The 22,774-nt window shown below is 37.5% G+C and overlaps 1 pseudogene; it reads left to right on the plus strand.

Annotated features, from left to right (window-relative positions):
• LOC139015797 (Golgi-associated plant pathogenesis-related protein 1 pseudogene) overlaps nt 1-20,447 on the plus strand; it is a 64,704-nt pseudogene extending 44,257 nt beyond the window's left edge.
• The last annotated feature ends 2,327 nt before the right edge of the window (nt 20,448-22,774 follow it).

The following is a 22,774-nucleotide window of genomic DNA, read 5'->3' on the forward strand; positions in this document are numbered from 1 at the left end:
GGCCACTGTCAGGCACCCAGGATCTGGGCTTCTTCCCTCTTCCTGCCACCCACAGGCACATGGGACCTGGACTGGCTTCCCTCCAGCCCTGGCTCTGTCAGGAAGAACATCCAGGAAGATGCCTGGTCTAATTAGGGTATTACCCTTTTATTATTGTAGATACTCCATGTGGAGATATTTGTGTGGTCATAAGTTTTCACCTCATTTCAGTAAATACAAAGGATCATGATTGCTGAATCATATGGTAACATGTTGTTTTGTTAAACAAAACAAAACAAAACAAAAAAACCTGATCATCTTAGCTGGTTTGGTTTAGTGGTTGGAGTGTCAGCCCCAGGACTGAAGGGTCCTAGGTTTGATTCTGGTCAAGGGCAAGTATCTTGCTTGGTTTCAGGCTTGATCTCAGGCCGGGGTTGAGGCCTGCAGGAGGCAACCAATTGATGTGTCTCTCCCACATTGATGTTTCTCTTTCTCTGCCTCTTACCCCCCTTCCACTCTCTCTAAAAATCAATGGAAAAAAAATATATCCTCAGGTGAAGATTAACCACACTAAAAAACAACAACCCACAGGCTGTTAAATTATCTTTCAAAGTGGCCTTATCATTGTGTGTTCCCACTACCAATTAATGTGATTTCTATGTTTTTGTCAGCATTTGGTATTATCAGTGTTGTTTTTTTGGAGGGCCAGTCTAACAGTTGTGTAGTGGTAGTTCATTGTTTTATTTTACTACTAGAGGCCCGGTGCACAAAATGCAGGCACTCAGGGGGTCCCTCAGCCTGGCCTGAGCCTTCTCATTGTCTGGGAGCCCCCAGGGGATGTTCGACTGATGGCTTAGGACTGCTCCCTACAGGGAATGGGCCTAAGCCGGCAGTCAGACATCCTTGCACTGCCACAGACAGGAGAGGCTCCCACCACCTCCATTGCGTTTGCCAGCCATGAGCCCGGCTTCTGGCTGAGTGGCACTCCCTCTGTGGGAGTGCACTGACCATCAGGGGGCAGCTCCTGCATTAAGCGCCTGCCCCCTGGTGGTCAGTGTGTGTCATAGCAACCAATCGTTCTGCTGTTCAGTCGATTTGCATAGTAGCCTTTTATTATATAGGACTAGAGACCAGGCGCATGAAATTCGTGCATGGGGGGGTTCTCCTCAGCCCAGCCTGCACCCTCTCCAGTCTGGGACCACTGGCTCCTAATTGCTTACCTGCCTGCCTGTCTGGTTACCCCAAACTGCCCCCCTGCCAGCCTGGTTACCCCTCACGGCCCTCCCCCTCCCCCGCCCCCCCCCCCCCCCCCCCCCCGCCTGCCTGGTCGCCCCATGCAGCCTGCTGTTCAGTTGTTTGGTCATCCCTCACTAACCCCCCTGCTGGCCTGGTTGTATGCAGCCATCTTGTGAGGGTGTGAGGGTTAATTTGGATATTACCTCTTTATTATATAGGATTCCCTAATGACATATGATGTGGAGCATCTTTCTTAAAAATATATTTTTATTGATTTCAGAGAGAAAGGGAGAGGGAGAGAGATAGAAACATCAATGATGACAGAGAATCATAGATCAGCTGCCTCCTGCAGGTCCCACACTGGGGATGAAGCCACAACATAGGCATGTACCCTGACCTGGAATCGAACAGTGGCCTTCTGGTTTATAGGTTGAAGCTCAACCACTGAGCAATGCAGGCACAGGCAGGCAAGGAGCATCTTTTAATTGCTTATTAGCCATCTGTATATCTTCTTTGATGAGGTGTCTGTTCAGGTGGTTGGCCCATTTTGAAACAACTTGTTGGGCATTATGTTGTTTAGAAACACATTATAATTAACCACATTTCTTATGTATGGTACATTGTTGGGCCCAGTCTGGAAACTGAAAGATGAGAAAATAAGCAGTAACAACATTCTGGAAAATAGTACATAGAGCCGTATCTATATAGACTTGTCTATACCGTGCTTTTAGGAAATTATTGACTTGCTATTGAGATTTTGTTTTATTACCTAGGAGAATACTAGTTTGTCCTTGGGAGATATATATGTTCTATTAAAAAAATAAAAACAAACAAACAACTACCCATGAAAGTCTACAACTTAGCAAATACAAATAGGGGCCACAATCTGGACTAATTAAGTCAGCCACTCAGCAATATCCTGCTGAGATTACTTTGCACTACATATCACCCATGTACAAGAAGGGGCAAGATTCTTTGGTACATCATCCTGAAGAGCAGTAGGCTTTACTTACCTAAAGATAATAGAAAAGGGCCCTCCCTGAGAGAGATGGAAAGAGGTGAGGAATCCAGAAGGAAAACATGGTCAGAAAGAGGTTTCGGCTAAGGACTACTCAGTCAGACTTCTGGCTTATAATTGAAGAAGGTTTAATAAAATAGTTCATTTCAAAGTAGCAGGTAGAGTCTAAGAGAAAAGAAAGCCCCCCAACGAAAATAAACAAACAAAAAACAAATGACACAGTAGCCCAAGACTATCAAGGAAAAGAAAGTATCACCACCTACAGTCTGAAGGGGAAAGTGGTGGAGATAACTAGGAGTTCCCTGAGATTACCACTGATTAGAGCACGAAACTTTACACAACATCTGTGTCCTTTGGGAGAGTGATGACCTATAGGGGAAGTTAGTGACATATATATTCTCATCTCATTTTCCTTCCATTTTCCAAACGTATCCCATCATCTCCCTTTGGCTAAAACCACATTAAAAGGCAAAAGGAAAAGGGTCCTGTAGAGTCAGTCCTTATAACCAAACTCCCTAGAACACAAAGCAAAACAGGATGTAGAAAGACGGAAATGGTCCTTGAAGAGCAAAAAATATGCAACACAGTGACCTCCCATGTTTGAATGTGTGCGTATGAGAATGGAGACAGACTGAGAGAGGAGAGAGATGTGTTTTCTTTAGTCTTTGAGTCTTTAACAGGATGTTTTCAACACGATTTCCCCTATTTTCTCCTATTTGTTCAATAAAATAGTTTTCCAGTCTTGGACTATTGGCCAACATGAAAGGAGGATTCGCTATGAAAGGTAACCTTACCTACAGCATGATTCTGTAGAGGCAAGCAGAGCAGGGACCACCAGGAACCAATAATACTATGAGTCCTGGAATTCCCGAGGGCCATGAGACATGAAGCCAACAGGGACTTAGACTGAAACAGGGACAAACAGACAAGGTTTTAAGGCAGAACAGAATAGGTACTGGATTTGGAAGTGCATGTGAGACCACTCTCTTTAGAATTTTTTTCAAAATATATGCAAAAGAGGAACAATGAGATACAATTTATAAATATGTTATTAAATATTATTTTTAAAATACCTCTAATCACATATTAGTTAAAAAGTCTTCTTTACACAGACTCATAGATACAGAGAAAAATACTGAGGATTGCCAGAGTGGAGGGGGATTGAGGAATTAGGTGAAAAAGGTGAAGGGATTAAGAAGTACAAATCGGTAATTACAAGAGTCACAGGGATGTAACGTACAGCATAGGGACTAGAGTCAATAATGCTGTAATAACTATGTATGGTGCCAGGTGGGTACTAGAATTATTGGGGGGATCACTTCATAAATTTATATGATTGTCTAACTCCTATGCTGCACACCTGACACTACTATAATATTAAATGTCAAATGTAATTTAAAGTAAAAACAAATAGTAAAAACAAACAAACAGTGGTTTCCCCCCCCACACACATTATTTCCAGATTACCTTGTACGGGTCCTTGAAAGAGAGGTTCCAAATTTATTTTGAACTTTTGATTATTTAGAGCCATCCATCAAGAACATGTTGTAGCTTTCAACCTTTCTACAGAAACATTCACTTGAATGAGAGGGAATATTCTGCAAATTGACTCCCAGGCTAATTTCCCACTATCATTCACAGTGGATTTGTGCCAACTCCTTCAGTCATTAGCTATGTGATACAAATTGATTTTAATAATGCATTCCAAATACAAATAGAAATGCCTATTGTGTGGGTATATGTTTTGAAATATCTGTTTCATTGTTAAGCCAGATAAGTGAAATTTTATCCCATTTCTAATTTCTGTTATTTAGTAATTAGATCCCTTTGACATTTTGATTCCAGTTAGATAGTAATTAATAAAAAATCTAACACTTTTTATTGTAAGGAAAGTATAGTGAAGACCTCTTGAAAAAATACATCATGTGCAAAAAGTCATGAGCTTGTCAGGAAGAGGTAATTTATTTCATATATAATGAAAAATAATATAAAAATGAGTGGGAGCATCTTTTAGGAAAGTAATTTCACTTCCTGTGAATATTAAATGGATGCACATTTATTTCTAAGATAGAGTTTTGTTTTCACCTTTTTGCATGCTGGCACTAAATCTGGTGTCATCCCAGTAGTCTGAATAATTGCATTCAAATTCAAATTTCTTATTAATAATGGTCTATATTAGCTGTATAATCTCTCTATATCATCTATACATATAGCATACTTCCTAGCTCTTATGCTATAATCATAACTATGCTTATATTAGGGATTTGAGCAGAAAGTCTAAGGAAATATCTCATGTAAACACACATACAAAATTTATACTTATAGTTGCTATTCCATTTTGAAGTAATTAGATATCCCAGATTCATATTCTAGGCCCTTTAAGACATGAAATTTTGTCTCAGATCTGATGACATCTTCACAACACAGTATCTGGATGCTTATTAATTTAATTTCACTAAGCTTTTAAGTGTAAACATTACACTTTAATATAGTCATTAGTGTAATCCAAACAAAAATTTGCTAAGTATGCTTAAATTGTGTTTTTGACAGTTGTTCGCCATATACCATCAAAACTTAAAATTTTTATTTTAATTCAGTTCTATTAAAATAGAAAGAAATCTCTACATATTAGTCATTTCTGTTTTTGTTTTACAATAAAAATATCTTCAATTAGCTAAATATAATGTTTTATGATTACAAACTATTTTACTTGATATTTATATGCAAAATGTAATCCAAACTTTACTGGGAGAATTCTACTAGGCTAAAATACTTTAATGTGGAACACTTCAATAAAAATATTTGTTATTCAATATTACTTATGCTTCATACAGCACTATAAATTAATTTTTTACTTTTTAGCTTGGACTATATAAAATACTAGAGGGCTGGTGCACGAAATTCATGTGCCCTTTCACAGTCTGGGAGCCCTTGGGGAATGTCCGACTGACAGCTTAGGCCCGCTACCCACAGGAAGCAGGCCTAAGTCATCAGTTGGACATCCTTAGGGCTGCCACAGGGGTGAGAGAGGCACCTGCCACCGACAGGTGTTTCCACTGTCAGGCCTAAACTGGCTCTCTGACACCCCCTGAGGGGTCCCAGATTGTGAGAGGGCACATGCTAGGCCAAGGGACCCCACCGGTGCACAATCAGGGCCTGGAAGGGATGTGGGAGGTTGGCCAGCCAGGAAGGGACCATGGGAGGGCTCCAGGGCGTGTCCAGTTCATCTTGCTCAGTCCTGATTGGCTGGACCCCAGCATCAAGCTAACCTACCAGTTGGAGCCTCTGCCCCCTGGTGGTCAGTGCATGTCATAGTGAGCAGTTGAGCGGCCTTAACATATCATTAGCATATTATGCTTTGATTGGTTGAATGGCAAACTGGACAACCAGACACTTAGCATATTAGGCTTTTATTATATAGGATTGTACATATACATACACATACACATCAAAATGATAATTCTTGACTTTAGCCATTGGTTATAGTCAATTTTTATTTTATTAAAACATTTCACTCTTTTTCCATATTAAATATACTCTCCTTTGAATGGATACTAAAAAAATGTTTGTGCCCTGGCTGATGTGGCTCAATTGGTAGGAGTATCATCCCATATACCAAAAGGTGGTAGATTCAATTCCAGGTCAGGGTACAAACCTAGGTTGTGGGTTCCATCCTGGTCAGGTCAGGGTACATACAGAGGCAACCCATGGATGTTTCTCTCTCATTTTAATCTCTCTCTCTCTCTCTCTTTCTCTCTCTCTCTTCCCATTCCTCTCTCTCTCTCTCTCTCTCTCTCTCTCTTTTAAAGGAGTTTCTTTGTTTTTTTGTGTGTGTTTTTTAATATTTTATTGATTTTTTACAGAGAGGAAGGGAGAGGGATAGAGAATTAGAAACATTGACTAGAGAGAAACATTGATTCAGCTGCACACCCACCACTGGGGATATGCCCGCAACCAAGGTACATGCCCTTGACCAGAATCGAACCTGGGACCCTTCAGTCCTCAGTCCGACACTCTGTCCACTGAGCCAAACCAGTTAGGGCCCATTCCTCTCTCTTAAAAAGAGAAATATTTGTCATAACTTTTATACAGAGATATAAAAAATAAAAAATAATTTAGTGAGAACACTTCCACAACCCAATTTCAAGCAGTCAAGACCAATCCAAGATCTTAAAGTAAGTTGATTCACTTAGTTCAAATCATTTTCATGAGAGCCCAGAAATAGTATATGCAAAGGAACCCTACTACCATAAATTGGAACATTGTGGAGGTTGTGACAGTTTATGGCTCAGAGCCTCAGAACAAAATGATTCACTTTTCAAAATAAAGGAGAAATGAGTCCTTTGACTTACTTTTCCCTTAAGGTAAGTATTTTATCCTCTTGCTAAAAGATCCTATGTAAAGAAAGATCACAACTTCCTTCAGTGTTCCTCTCTCTCTCTCTCTCTCTCTCTCTCTCTCTCTCTATCTCTCTCTCCCTCCAAAGCAAAAAGAGAAAAGTTACTGTTGTGCTTTTTTCTTTATAGCATATTCAATTTCAAAAATTTTGGAACAGTATCCATGATGGAAAATGTTCAAACTTTATCCTCTTGATAGATACTAGATAGAAACTTCAGAATGAGATCAATATGTCCTCACATTTAAATAGAACATCCCATTAAATAGAGCCAGGCTGACAAGATTGGATTGCATATATAATCTTCTTTAAAAGAATTAATGCTTCCAAATGAATACGATAGATTAAAGTAGAAAATAATATTCTCCTTGCCAATCTATCATTTTAAAGTAATACCTAGGCAGTCCATCAGCATCAAGACGATAGAGACATCTGCTACACTTTTCTGAGACAGCCTAATTTACATATTTGTAAATATTAAATATAAGTTTAGAAATTGATATTTCCTTTTTCTCATAAATGGTCATAAATCATTGATGAAATTTGAATATGCTTGAGATGAATTAATTCCTCCTCTTGTTCTCTTGGAAGCATAGCTACTTTTGTCTATGCTTGTAACATTCTGTGCTACGACAGGGTAATTCACAAAAAACAAAGATGTACATATTTTTCTTTTATTTTGCCCTTCTCTCTATTTACTAAGTATGTTGACTAAAATATTTTGTCCAGTTTTTAATGTAAGTGCATCAGTCAGGCACTGATTCATCTTCAGGTATCAGGTAGATGGCTATTTGTTATGAAATGTTTCTTTCTCAACTTTAAGTTTATATGAGATGTGGGCAATACAATAGAATATATTCATGAACACAGTTAATTTTCTAAATGCTAAGCTAGAGCTGACAAAAACAAACAATAAAAATAAATATTTTCTGGCTTTTGCTCATTGAGAACACTTGTTAACCAATATTTATTCTGAGAAATTCTTTTGACACTATATTCCCTGATTCTTATTTGCTTATTTCTTATTGATTCTCTAGCTTACAATTGACTATATATCAATGCCATTTTAAAATGCATTTGTTAAGTAAATGGAAAATAAGATATAATAAAATATGAAGGTCAATTTGTAAAAGAGTATATTTCAAATGTTCATTTGTAGATGGCTATTTGTCACCAGGAACATATTTTTCTATAGAATATAGCTGTTAGGTTCCCAGGCTAACCCACAGATAAATCATACTATTTAATCAATGTTAATCATACTAGCCTTGGTTCTTGACAGCAGGACCCCTGCTACTTGGGGAACAGGAGAATGAGGAGGATAATGAAGATAATTATTCTCCCATCCTCTCTTTCTTGGATCCAAAACTGTTTCAATATCTTTTTAGAATATTTAATTTAAAATAAAATCACACCTTTAAACCTCCCGTTCTGCATATATCTCCAATTGGAGATATACCTTCCTACTGATACCTAAGTACTTTGATATACTTTCCATAGCTAACAATTTTAAGCTCTTACTATGTGAAAGAATAATTATAAATGCTTTAAAGGTATTATTTTTTTGTAACCACAACTCTGTGGTGTGGGTACTAAATTAACACCATTTTACAGATGAGGAAATAGAAAAGAGTGGGATTTAGTAATTTTTTTTACACAATAAAAAAAAAATGGGTTCCAACACATTCATTCTATCCCAAATCTTATCTCAGTATGGCCTGGCACCCAAGTCTACTCTTCACAGTGCAGGCCTCCTTTCCCCGTGCTCAGACCCTACCACCAAACTCCCCATCTGTTCACGCAGCTGACCTAAGTTAGGTCTTAGGAAGGAAGCAATAATTTTGATCTAATTATTACTGCCTCTTCTAAATTTCCTCAGAGAAATTTTAAAAGATAATGTTTCTGAATTAAATAAATATCTTATGGGGATAAATTCCATTGCAAAGAACAGGGAAGGAAAAAATAACACCCTGTTTGGGTGGGAGGGTGCTCTGGTTTTGAGCCCCCTTTGGATACCTTGCTCCTTCTCATAGAGGTATCCCTTACTCACCTCATTTCTATTAAAAATATTTTTCCCATTATAAAAATACCATCTAGACTGCAGTCATTCTATGAAATTTAGATTATAAAAGTATACGAAGATTTAAAAAAAGAAGCAATCTTAAATCGCATCCAGCAGAGAAATCAGATGTTAAAATTTTTGTATACATCTTTTCAACACCCCGTCTCCTATATTTTGTAAATCAGTATACAACTAAGCGACTATTACAGAGTTCTCTCTTTTTTAAACTTAATATATAACATTGGCATCTTCTAAGTTTTCACCAAAATTTTATAGATGTAATGTAAAATAGATGAGCCATATCTCATCATATGGAAAAGCATGGAAAACTGGTCTTAAATCTCTACTGATCATTTGTAAATGGGAGATTATCATTCAGGGACTGCCTTCCAAACATAATCTTTACCTCTTTGTCTTTCATATGAAGGTTGGATTTGTAATGCAATTATATGTATTCAAAAATATGTAAGTGAAAAAGTTTATGTGGATTGTTAGGATAAATGAAACCCAAATAGATTGCTTTCAAACTTTAAAAGTAAAGCTGTGTGCTTTTACTCCCCTTATCTTAAATACTTTGAGATTTCAAAAACGCATTGTTTGGTAAAAAACCTTTTAGTCATTGGCACCTTTTATAAATGTCAGTATATGAAAACAAGCCAATGGTGGGCTGATTCTATAACCAAATATATAAAAAATATCAACTTATTTACTACCACCATTAACCAGGCAATTAATTTTCATTTTTATCAGACTTGAGCTAACGACATTCATTTAACAATAAAATATATTAATGATCAGTCTTCCAGAATAATTCAGACTCTGATAATTCATATGGAATGTGCTTTTCCTATTCTTTAACATATAACACTTTAATATTGGATAAAAACTGCTCTGTGTGCAACTGTAATAGATAACAGCACCTGAGGAGGTAAGTACAACTTGGTAACTGGGGTTGACTAGATGTTCTGGTTTCATGTTTGATTAGTTTACAGTGACCTGTTCCATTACCAGTCTCTGCCTGGATCTATATGAACACTGGCAGTATGGAATTCACTGTTCAGATTCAGCTTCGGGATAATAGTGCAGACACTTTCTGCTTTAGCTCAGTAGAAAATTACTGCTTTAAAAATATAATTAAAACTATCAAATCATCAAGTTTTTAGATCTGCACATTACACCAGTATTAGAAATTTGATCACCAAACATAGGAAACAGAAATTAAGAAACCAAATGTAATAGGAAAAAAAGTACAAATAGAAAAATCCGGATTGTGAGTCTATAAAATGTGTTTCCAAGAAAGTCCACATCAAAGATCAAGAAGACTCCAAATGCTTTCCGTCTCTATTCATTTCTTTTGTGATATTAAAAAGTGGACAGTCACTTTTACAAGATCTTAGCCTTGATTTGAACTGACATCTTATAGCCAAGTACATTAAAATTTAGAAGACATTCCCAAGAGGACTACCCACAAGGGGTAATATATATGTATATTTCTGTGTCTACATCTCTGTATAAAGAAAAGTGGGTAGGTCAGCAAATATAGGGAAATATATTCATAGCAATTAAATGCTTGCTTCTCTCACTAACCCCTTTTCTTTTATTGCCAAAGTATTTGCTTAAGAAAGCTGATTCAAAAACCGGTAAATGAGCCTTGTTCCTTTGGTAGCTAGACTAGTTTAGCTTCTCTTGGTTATTACTAGTAAATAATTCTCCTCGGCAGTAGGAAAAAAATCCAGCCCAGTTTTACGCATTCTAAATCAATCTCAGGTTTAAGAGAAGGTGCATGCAGGCTTAAAAGTTATTACAACTCCACTGTTTTCGCTGATAAATTACATGAATAACATTTGAGACAATGCATTGTTAAATATTTATGTCTACTACTATAGAACCAAGGAAAGCACAAGAACCCCTAGAAGAATAAATATATTTACCTAAATAAATTACTAAGACAAATATACTCCTATGTGCTCTGTACCAATAAACAGTAGGTATTCACTAAATTGTAGAATATAAATGGTTCATTTCCTCTAAATGTACACTGAAAGATCTATAACATGTTACACATTTCCTGTGCTTTGCATATATATTTCAATATTCATCATGAAAAGCCTTGCTTATGTGTCAATATACATTACTTTGCATATATTAAGAAGGGCTTTTTAAAAAAATTTTAACATTACGGATGCTTTTTATATGGGAGAAAGCTTAGGTCTTATTTCATGATTAACCCTTTCACGGCTCATCCTTTTTTCTCTACATGACATTTGCACAAAATGAATTGCTTGCTTAGACACAGCTAACTAAATAAAAGCAGGCCAGAGCTGATAGTATGAAAAATGGATTTTCATTACTGTTTCATTGATTCTTGTAAATAAGGGCCTGAGGCCTGCTCTGAAAAGGCTGCAAACAGTAATAATTTAATCTGAGGTGACATAGACCAAAATGTATGTGGACAAAAATCATCCTTGAATATTAAACAACAGCCTCAAGACAGAGAAAAGTGTTGCAGGCGAATTTAAATGTATGCAGATCGGTGGGTAACATATTTAAAAACAGAAATTAAAGATTCCTGTCATAAATCACATTTGCTGCCATGGATATGCCTTGTTATGCTGGCGTTTAAGAAAACCTGAAAGGTTAAGGCAGTTGGTGCATTAAATCGTACAAGGATAATTAATACTTTTCTTGTGGCTATTTATAAGAAATGGAAAATACAGTCAGATCAGCTGTGGCACTGTAGTAATTTGCGGGGGGAGCAAAGAAAGCATGAGTCAATAGTTTTAACTGGACAAATGTCAAATGCTTCATGATGCGGTCTCCCAATTTGGAAGCTGTTTGAAAGTTGTATATGTTTTAATGAGATTAAAAATAGTTTGCTCTCATACGACAAGTATCATTTGTTTGCCTGTCATCTTCTTCATATTTCCCAAGGGGAAACAAACAACAACAATGCCCACATGGAATTTGTTGCTATACCTCAGCCACCTATCCTGTAGATGGTATATGAAAACAAACACATTTTCTGGCACCAAGCATTTCACCAGGTCTCAGGAAATAGTAAGGACATACATTTTTGGAAGGACTAATTTACTTGTCTTATCAGGAATTGGATTAGTAACATCAGAGAATCCACCCCCGCCCCCACCCTTTTACTCACACACACACTGCTTCCCAAGAAGAAACTCAGCCTTTGTGAGTCAATGAACTTAGACTTACAGTCATTCCATTATTTACCCCGCCCCCCGACCCCTGCCACCAGAGCTTGTAGGTTTGTATATGCTGAACAGAAATCAGTGCTTCTTATTAGAATCCTGCATTAGGAAAAGGTCCCCTCACAGACAGAAGGCATATAGCACCCAATCCTCAGCATGTGAAAGGCCATTTATCTTTCAGGGAACTGCTACCTGTGTAGGATTGCTTTGAGCTAAGTGTAAAGAGTGGCTTGCCTTTAAAAAGGAAACTATTCTTGTTATGGATAAAATGGCCTCACTACTCTCAGTGTGTTATTTGTGCGAAATATAATCTAGTTTGCAGGGTGCTTTGTTTTTTCACATTGGTGTTAAAATAATAGTGAGGTTTAAATATATCAAAAATATAGCCCTATCATATTTCAGTACAAAATGTGTATGAGATAAATAAGGACATTTACCAATATATTGATATAGATTATAGGGAGATACTTTTCTGGCTACAAAATCCATTAATATTATTATGATTGATCCCAGTCTAGCTACCTTTAACTGAAAGAGTACAATTGGAAATTGAATACAATGGGCTTTTAAATATCTTTTATGTAAACAAATAACATAAAGTTAGTTTGGGGGTTTTGGTGAGCTGTGCCATCACTAAGTGTTCCCTGTTGGCAGGGGGAACCAAACAATCCATTGGGACTCTCAAGGTTTTTAAAATAGGGCGAGTTCACCCATCATTGATAGCTAACACCAAAGCGAGGTGAGAAAACCATTTTCACATTAACACTCCTGCTCGGTATTGAGGTCATTGGGTAGAGCATCATCTTTCAATACAATTCCACAACTCAGAACTCAGCCATACCTTTATTCTTATTGGTATTTTAAAAAATGCTCTATGGTTATTCTGAGTGAATGAGACCTCCCTTGCTAACATCTGCAGGTTTGTAATTGCTTAAGTGCTCACCCCTCCCCTGTGACTCAGTATCCAGAGACATTGCCTCATAGGTAGCGGGTGGACATCAATACAGCTGGCCTGACAAATAGTCTGTGAGTAATGCCCCCATTGGCCAATAGTCCTTCCAATTTGAGCAAAAATGGAGTGGCTTCTGAGGAATGAGACTGGTTTAATATCACAACAATCTTCCTGACTCAGCATGTGATCTCAGAGGATGTGACTTGGCAAGGTTGAAGACCTTCCCACAGAGTGAAACTGATAAGGTTGTAGAAAGAATGGAACTCCTGTCTTCACACACCGGCCTCAGAAACCATGGATAAAATACAATCTCTACTTAAAGTAAATTTGTCCAGGACAAATAATTAATGCTAGGGATTCAGTTATGATTTAAACAAAAATGATTATCTTTGCTATATTTCTGTAGACTGGACCTTAACTCATTATAATCTTTGTTCGTTATTAATGGTGTGATCACCAATCGGTGATCAACTTAAAAATTATTGAGCAACAAAGAGAAAAAAGAGAGAAAGAACTCATGGACATTGACAACACTGTGATGATTGTTGGCGGGAAGAGAGGAGAGGTGGAAGAGGATATAGGGGGGATAAATGATGACAGAAAAAAAAATTAAATAAAATTTTAAAAATTATTTGGCAGATTACTTTAAACTTAAATGTAAGGCTCTTTTCAGTTTTCAAAGTTCTTTTTTTGCTATTGGTATTAAACATACATTAACACATTTCTGTGGAAGCAGATATAACCCAGCTGTTAAGGATAAGATAGAGAAAACAGACTAAACACGAATTGCAAGTGAGAATTTTTCTTGAAGAGAAAGCCTCTCTGTAAATTATGTTGCAAGGTGTTGATCTAGGGAATAACATTGTGTGCTGTGCTATCACTTACTATTGCACAATAGCTAAAACATTTGCAAGATGTGAAATATTTCCTATGTAATAGTAGATTATTGTCTAGACTACTATTAAAGGTGGATTAGCAAGAACAGAGACACAACTTCAAAGTGAAGGAGCAAGTACTAGAGAAATAGATTGCTTACAGGCAAAGAAAATATTTTATAAAACATAAAACTTATAGGTATAAGAAAAATTTTACCATTAGAATGTTGCCAAATAGTTTCAATGTGAATGAGGAATTTTAAAAGGGGGGCTCATCAGCTAAACAGAGTTAGAAGGAGATAGGATAAAATGGGACTAATCATAGGCACTGATCTCTTAAGAGCTGTAATGTCTCCTGTGGGTCTGTTATTGCCTTCGTAATAAATATATCTACTGTGCACGAGCATTAACCTCTGCAAAAATATCATGAGGAAGTGTAGCACATGGACGTGTAAACATTAGTGGCAGCTGCACTGATATATAAGTGTACAATGAAATGACTCCAAAGTAGCTATAATGTCCTATCATGGCAGGCTTGGTGAATGCCAATACATTTACATGATCAAAGAGACAAATGAATTGGCTTTAAATGTATCATTAGTTGTGAGCTTCATGATTCATCATAATTGACACTGCCTTCCAATGTCATGTAGAATAAAGTACATTAAAGCTATGGAGAGAGCTGCACGTCAAGGTTTCCACACTGATCCGAGCATTGGTGGGAATAAATAGCACCATTTTAGAGAATTACAAAGATATATATATATATATATTTTTATATCTTCACTCAAAGCAAATTTAAGGGGGAAATGTAGCATTTTACCAGCACAAAAACTCATGGTATCTATTTTGAACAATCAGTGGTTATAGGCTCACTTAATAATCCGAAAACAACATGCAGAAGAAGAAGGTGGCTGAAATGTTCCGTTTAGCTTAGGTTCTGGAATAAAATGTCCCTGCAATACCACTAATAAATAACCAAGTGATCTTGAACATCACCTATGCATAATTTTCAACCAAGTAATTTCACTTCTAAAAACACAGGATTCTTATATCATGTATAAAGGCCATCTGAGTTTTTTGTAATGAAGAATAATTAGAATCCCTATTATATCCAACAGAGGAATGAATCCACATTTAAAGTATCATCAGTTCTGCCCCAACTGGTTTGGCTCAGTGGGTAGAGCATCAGCCTGTGGACTGAAGGGTCCCAGGTTCGATTCCGGTCAAGGGCACATGCCTGGGCTGAGGCTCAATCCCCAGTAGGGGGTGTGCAGGAGGCAGCTGATCAATGATTCTCTCTCATCATTGATGTTTCTCTCTCTCCCTCTCCCTTCCTCTCTGAAATCAATAAAAATACATTAAAAAAATAAAGTATCATCAGTTCTAATATTTTGAATTTTCAAAGAATATTTAATGACTTAAAGATATATTTTGAAATAGAAAAATGAATAAGAACAAGATATACAATTGTATTGATAATTTTGTAGAGTAATTTGTAACCATATTAAAAGTATTAGAAGGAAATACACACAAAATATTAAAAATTGCCTTCAAGTATTTAGAATTTTTCTATCAACTTTTCAACATCTTCCAAATTTTTAATAAGTATTACTTGTATAATCAGAAAAATAATTTGTCATAAATATTTGCTAAATAAGAAAAAAAATTAAAGAACTTATCCCATAAAGTAGCAATGAAAAGCCCTTTCAAAGTGACTACGATCTATTTTCTATCAATCTTCAGATCAATTACATTGATTTTCTCTCTTTTAAAGCAGGGTTTTATTAAGTAGTTCTCTTAAAGCTTCCAATTTCTATGTAGTGATGATGAAAACTAAGAAGAGATTTTCCAATATGAGATTATCACTAAAATACCTTTTAGAATGCAGGAATCTTCTCCTTTATTAAATCACCCTAATAAATATTCATTCAAATCCACTTTACTCCGAGTGGCTCCGTCAGCTAAATAAACATATAAACATTACATAAGTCACATTTCTTGAACTTAAATTTGCCTCTTCTTTGCCTTTTACACCACTCATTTGGGCAAATAGACAATACTTGCAGATTTGCCTTCTGAACATGAATTAGTGCCTGGGTTTTAACTCATTATCTCCATTTTGAAATCCACTACATGCTGCAAACTTAAAAGCAACAAAACTGTCTTGGGGAGTCCCCTCAAATGCTGCCAGCCATGCCCTAGCCATTGTGGCTCATTGGGTAGAGCATCAGCTGGTGCACTGAAGGATAGTGTATTCGATTCTGGATTCTGGTCAAGGGCAGGTACCTGGGTTGCAGGTTTGACCCCAGCCCAGTCAGGGTGCATGTGGGAAGCAACCAATCTATGTGTCTCTATTAATCTCTCTCTCTCTCTCTCTCTCTCTCTCTCTCTCTCTCTCCCTCTCCCTCCCTCCCTTTCACTCTCTCTAAAAAATCGAAGGGGAAAATATTCTAGGGTGAGCATTAACAACAATAAGTCTAATTATAAACTGATTAGCATAATTATAAACCTGGATACTATTTGTGACTCATCCTACCTACTCTCACAAACATCAGTTTCCCAGACCCATAGATTTACCACCTGTACCATCTTCCATCACCTGGCATCCTAATAGTTTTGCTAATATACAGAGGAACACATTTGTTTTTGCCAATCCATTCTCACATTGAAGACAGTTTCATTTCTAGAAGCCTAATCTTGTCATGTCAGTCCTCTTTCATTTAAACACAAAGGCTTTGGCACAGCACTGAAGGCTCTACAACAAAACAAACAAATAAAAAAAAAACACAAACACACACAAACAAAAAAAGTCCCCACAGAATTCTAATGGTAGTCCATGTTGCAAATCACTGCCATAATCCTTAAACTACATGCAAATTAGAAACAGTTGTACACCTGGACCAGTTCCATCTATTTCTCAGGGGGAAAAAAATAAAGCCCAGAGAAGAGAAATGGGTCACCCAAGAATATGGAGTCAACAACTACAACAGCCTTGTCTCAGAAGAAATAGTAAAAGAACAGTACCCGTGACCTCTTTGGAATGGTGATGGTGTGAAAAGTGGCAGAGAGGGGAGATGATATGTGAAGATGCTTCCAAGGTTTGAAGGGCATCATCATTGTGAAACCTTGCCCTTGGCCTTGGACCCCATACCCTTGTGAGATTGCTGGATGACAAGGGGAAAGACTTGCTTTTGGAAATCAGTATGATGTAGCCCAATGAAAAGAGGAGCTGCCCGTTCTTCTGAGCATGAATGTCTAGATGTTAAACACCCTGGTCTCTCTTATCTCTCTTCTCCCTTTACTTACTAGTATAAATTTCCTTTTTTGCTTTTATTTTCCTTTATAATATTTTCAATATGAAGGTTTGGGAAACGTAAAAATATAAAGCAAATTACCAATAAATCCATTTCATTACACAATGCCTGCCACATATATTCAAACTTTTACATAATAATTGTTGGATGAAAGAATATTGAAATTATTTGAGTAACAAGAGACATTCACTATAGTTTTTCTCCCCTCAAATAATTCCAGTATTTGATGATAAAATCATTTTTTTGATTCATGATAATTGTTAATTACTCACAATATTTAATTCATTTGTTGTAAATCAGTCATTGCCTTTTTGTTTACTTATCTTCCTGGCTGCTAGTACAACTTTTTTTTTTGTCATTAAATTTTAAACATTTTTATTTAAATAGATTTAGTTATGTCTTCAATTTTCTTGTTCATGATAATTGTTAATTACTCACAATATTTAATTCATTTGTTGTAAATCAGTCATTGCCTTTTTGTTTACTTATCTTCCTGGCTGCTAGTACAACTTTTTTTTTTGTCATTAAATTTTAAACATTTTTATTTAAATAGATTTAGTTATGTCTTCAATTTTCTTGTTCTTGACTTGTTGAAATTTATCAATCTGCAACTTTGGATTTTTGGCCATTCTAGCGATGTTTTTCTTTAAAAAATAATTTATGTAATTATTGCTCCTGATCTTTGTTTTTGATTGGGTTATTGTCTTATCTGTATTTAATTTTTCTCATTTTCCCCTTTTATTTTCTTTACACTATTTCATCTGAGTCTGGTTGAATTCCTTAGATTTGACATCTAAAAATCAGTTTTCTAATGCATCTTATTTGTTGTTTTTGAAATGCATCTAGTTTCAATTAAGCAATCATATTTTTTTCTCATGCAATGCTTTCTAATTTCAAATTGTTCCTGTTTCGCATTTCCTTCCTCCACATAAATAGATAACGTATTCTATCGAATCTTAATGAGATCTCATAAATCAGAAAGTTTCTAATAGTATGTTGTTGTTGTTTTATTCTGTTGTGTGTTTTTTATAATTTTGTTTTGTTTTTACAGTATATCTACTTTGTTGAATCAATTCCACTAAGCATTCAGGAATGTCTCTTTGTTTTGACATAATGTATCTTTTTATAGAACTTGTAGTATTATTTTCTCCTGTACTCAGAAACTTTCTGTTTGTTCTGGCTGCTAGAGAAGGAAGAAACCCTGCCATATTGGGTTTCTAAAATGTTCATTGAGACCACATCCTGTTTCTTTCCCTCACACAGACTGTGAACGAATTTCTCTCAGCATTTTCTCCACTCAGATCCTGGCCGCATTGCTCCTTCGGGGAAACTTTGATGGTGGGAGAGGATCAAAATTCTGACCCCAATTCCCTCTTGTGTAACAATGGTGAAGAGGAAGGGGCAGATGAGTACTGCTAAGTAACATTTGTTGAGTGCCTATCATGGACTAGCCATTAGGCTGAGCATTTGCCCTGTAATTTAAATCACAACCCCTTCCCGTTTTACATATGAGAACACCAAGAGATAGGGAGTTTTAATACTTTCTCCTAAGACCATCCAACTATTAAATAAAGAGTATGGACTGAACCAATGTTCTTACTCAATTCACCATTTCCTCCCTCTTTATTATTTAATTAAAATATTTTGAGCCCTAGCTGGTTTGGCTCAGTGGATAGAGCGTCGGCCTGCGGACTGAAGGGACCAGGGTTTGATTCCTGTCAAAGGGCACATACCTGGGTTGCGGGCTGGATCCCCAGAAGGGGGTGTGCAGGAGGCAGCCAATCATTGATTCTCTCTCATCATTGATATTTCTATCTCTTCCTCTTCCTTCCCCTCTCTCTCTAAAAATCAATAAAAATATTTTTTAAATTTTTTTAATATTTTGAAGTTGAGGGCCTGAGACTACCATCCTTCCTCTTTTTCTCACCAATAAAATATCTCCCCTGACACACTTTATATTCTGCTACCCATTTCCATGGATCTCTCAGAAAAATAAAGGTAAAGGGCCAAGTTCACAAAAATCAACTTTCCCAGGGTGTACAAAAGAATGGCCAATTACCAGCTTATCTGACTTCTCAGAGATCTTTGCCCTTTTTAAACAATGTAGGAAACTTGAATTCCAGACATGCTAAAAGGCATGACTTCCAAAAATATAGTTTTCTTAAAAAATCTTGATGAAAAAATACTTAAGGCATATAACTTAAAGACTGACTAGGTAAAATCTTTATTTCAATGGCCTCAAAAACTTAGCTATGAAGCATTATTCCATAGGCTTAACTGTTATTAAGTGACATTAGTACTGTTTTCAAAGGATTTTGAGTACTTGCCTGTTGATGGCCATGTAACTAATATGGCCTCAATCCATCTCAGGACAATTAGATTATTGTAAAATTTAGAAAGCAGCCAATCACAAAGCATTTGTTACTCAGCACACTAATATATAGTGGCTTATCAAGGTTTCTGGAATAATTAATAAAAACTGTTAGCCAAGTGGGACATAACCAACTAGAAAGAAGCTGGAAATTGCAATAAGAAGGAAGGTCATAGGCAAGTTTGAGAGGCTCATTGAGAAAATATTTGACTCAGAATACTTGTTTTCTATGACCATCAACACCTACCTGAGTGCTTTGACCATAGGAAATGCTTAGTTAACACTTTTCCAAGGGGTGACAAAGTAGCACTATAATCGGTGTCTGGAGAAAGATAATTAAAACAGAATGTTGCATTGATTTTTCAATTACCATCTACTGGCATCTGGGAAGATGCAAGTAGAATGTCACCAAAATTATATGTTGGCATTTAAACTCCCCATGACACATAGGGCTTTTGCCTAAATAAAACTTAAGCACCCTGGTCACATATATTAAAATCATGCCCTTCAAAAAATCAGATTTGACGGAGCAGAAGCAGTGGGAGCCCGGAAGCCTGTGAGCTAACCAGGAGCAAGTCAGCTTCCAAACAGTTTAATAATGAGGTTCTGAGGGCCCGCAGGCCCACCCCAGCAGCACTGCCTACCCCTGCGGAAGCTCTGTAAGGGGCTCATCTAGGAGGCTTAGCAATATTCAGAGGCCCTGGCCAGCATGAGGACCACCAAGTCCACCCCGGAGTCCAGCCCCAGCCAGCGCAGAGAGAACCTGGCCTGGGCATCCTATGGTCGGACAGGAAAGGAGGTGGCTGATACATGGTACAGTGTAATTAAGAATTGCAGCTTCCAGCAGCCTGGGTTCAACTCTAAGACTGGACACTTCAGACCATGGTATGGGAGAATACAAAGAGGATGGGAGTAGAGAGAGCATCTGCAAGGGATGGGTCCTCCTTCGTGTTGGCTAGACACTTCCCATCAGGGAATGTCCTCAACCAGGGCATCTTTGAAGAAAATGTCCTGCCTCCAAAGAAGTAGCTTTCCAAATGTAAAGGGCAGCTGGCAGACTTAGAACCTGGATATGAAAAGTGTATAGAACAACAAAAACCTGGATGTGTGTCTCTCTTTGTGGGTGTGTATGCTTGTGTGTGATGCTTTACACACACACTTGGGTATACAGTTTGGCATGAACTAATTCTTATCAAAGGAATGAGCCAATGAGGCCTTTACTCTGATGGCTAGACCACAATTATTTGGAGTTGGGGGGAAATCAATTTTTAAACTTTTTTGTTATTTTTAAAGCAAACTTTTTTTGGGGGTACTTTTCTTACTTGTAATATTCATCCATGGACTTTTTGTAATTCCAAATGTTTGTGATGTTGAGAAGTGAAATTCATTTCCTGTGACCTTCCTGCACTGTAATCTACTAGTGGCAGATATTTAAGAATATTAAAGCCTCATTTAAACATGACAAAAGATTAGATTTGAAAGTGTTTTGGAATTAAAAGTGGTAAAAAAGTATAATTTCAGAACCATCAGAATGAAAATATAAAGGAGTATGGGTCTCTCCATTTTTGTTATCCCAACGTATCACAGAACACAGTTCCTGGCCTACCGTAGGTCCCACATAAGAAACCCTCAATAAATGTTTGTGGGAATGAACTAGGGCTTTTTTAGTAAACAAGCTAATACCTTTATTGTATTACTAGAGGCCCAATGCACGAAATTCGTGCAAGAGGCTCGGCCCTCGCAGCTGTGGCTTCATCTGAAAGGTCATCGGGAAGGATGTCTGGAAGGTTGTCCGTCTGTTCAGTCTAAGTAGCATATTACACTTTTATTATTATAGACTAGAGGCCCAGTGCACAAAAAACTTGTGGCGGGGAGGGGGTTCCTCAGCCTGGCCTGTGCCCTCTTGCAGTCTGGAACCCCTCTGGGGATGACCACCTGCTGGCTTAGGCCTGCTCCCCAGGGGATTGGACCTAAGCTGGCAATCAGACATCCCTCTGGCAGCCCGGCAGCCCTCAGGGGATGTCCACTTGCTAGTGGGGAGCAGACTTAAACTGCAGTCGGACATCCTTAGCACTGCTGAGGAGGTAGAAGAGGCTCCCACCACCACCGCTGTACTGGCAGCCATCAGCCCGGCTTGTGGCTGAGCAGAGCTCTCCCATGTGGGAGCGCACTGACCACCAGAGGGCAGCTCCTGCATTGAGCGTCTGCCTCCTGGTGGTCAATGTGTGTCATAGTGACCACTCATTCCCAGTCATTCTGCTGTTGGGGTCAGTTTGCATTTTAGCCTTTTATTATATGGGATAGAGGCCTGGTGCATGGGTGGGCGCCAGCTGGTTTGCCCTGAAAGGTGATCCGGATCAGGGTGGGGGTTCCCACTGGGGTGCCTGGCCAATCTGGGTGAGGGGCTGAGGGCCGTTTTCAGGCTGGCCGGCAACTGAAATTCCCAGCCTCTCTTTTTTTATTTTTTCTTTTTATTCTGGGATTTATTTACCTTTTATAACTCTAGCTCTGAGGCCACAGCCTGCTGAAAGCAGGTATCTGGGGTTTGTTTAGCTTCTATAATTGAAACTTAGTTGCTTTCAGAGCTCAGAGCCGGGCCGCGGCAGGCGGGGAACCTTGGCTTCCTCCATCACTGGAGCAAGCAAGCCTCCTGCTCGCTTCAGCTGCATGCATGGCTGCCGGCCGCCATCTTTATTGGCGGTTAATTTGCATATCACCCTGATTAGCCAATGGGAAGCGTAGCGAAGGTATGGTCAATTACCCTTTTGGTTTTTTATTAGATAGGATAGCTTATGGGCACTATAGTTGAAAGCCTACTTCAGATAAAGATATAAGGAGACCATACAAAAATGAAAACATTATATACTTCTGAGCTTTAAATGATGTATTTTTACTAAAAAAAACACACACACAGAAAACTCCTGAAAGTATACAGAAGAGTCAATTTGATAATTATATTTAAGATGTCCAAGAAATGTTCCATATTCTACATACTTATATATGTTCCATAGATTGAATTATGAAAATAAAATTAGTGAATAATCATTAATTCATTGAACATATACTTCTTGTTATAAAATAATCTCATAGGCATATTAATTCCAAAATTAAGACATTCCTTTAATACACAGAGAAAAAATATGTATTGTAACTGCTTCCCCCCCCCCCCCCCACAAGTGCCATTTACCAGTGTCACTGATGCTTTAGTTTAGGGATGTTCAATAAATGCATATTTCAGGGGGGGTTACTATTTTTTAATAACCTTAATGTTCACTATGAGAGAAAGGGTTTTTGAGTGTGATGGCATGGTTTCAGTTCTCTAGCTGCCATCTAGTAGTGTGATCTTAGAGAAGTCA

Source organism: Myotis yumanensis, unplaced genomic scaffold (assembly GCF_028538775.1).
Source record: "Myotis yumanensis isolate MYYU_CA2020_CCGP unplaced genomic scaffold, mMyoYum1.0.hap1 SCAF_8, whole genome shotgun sequence".
Taxonomy (NCBI): Eukaryota; Metazoa; Chordata; class Mammalia; order Chiroptera; family Vespertilionidae; genus Myotis; species Myotis yumanensis.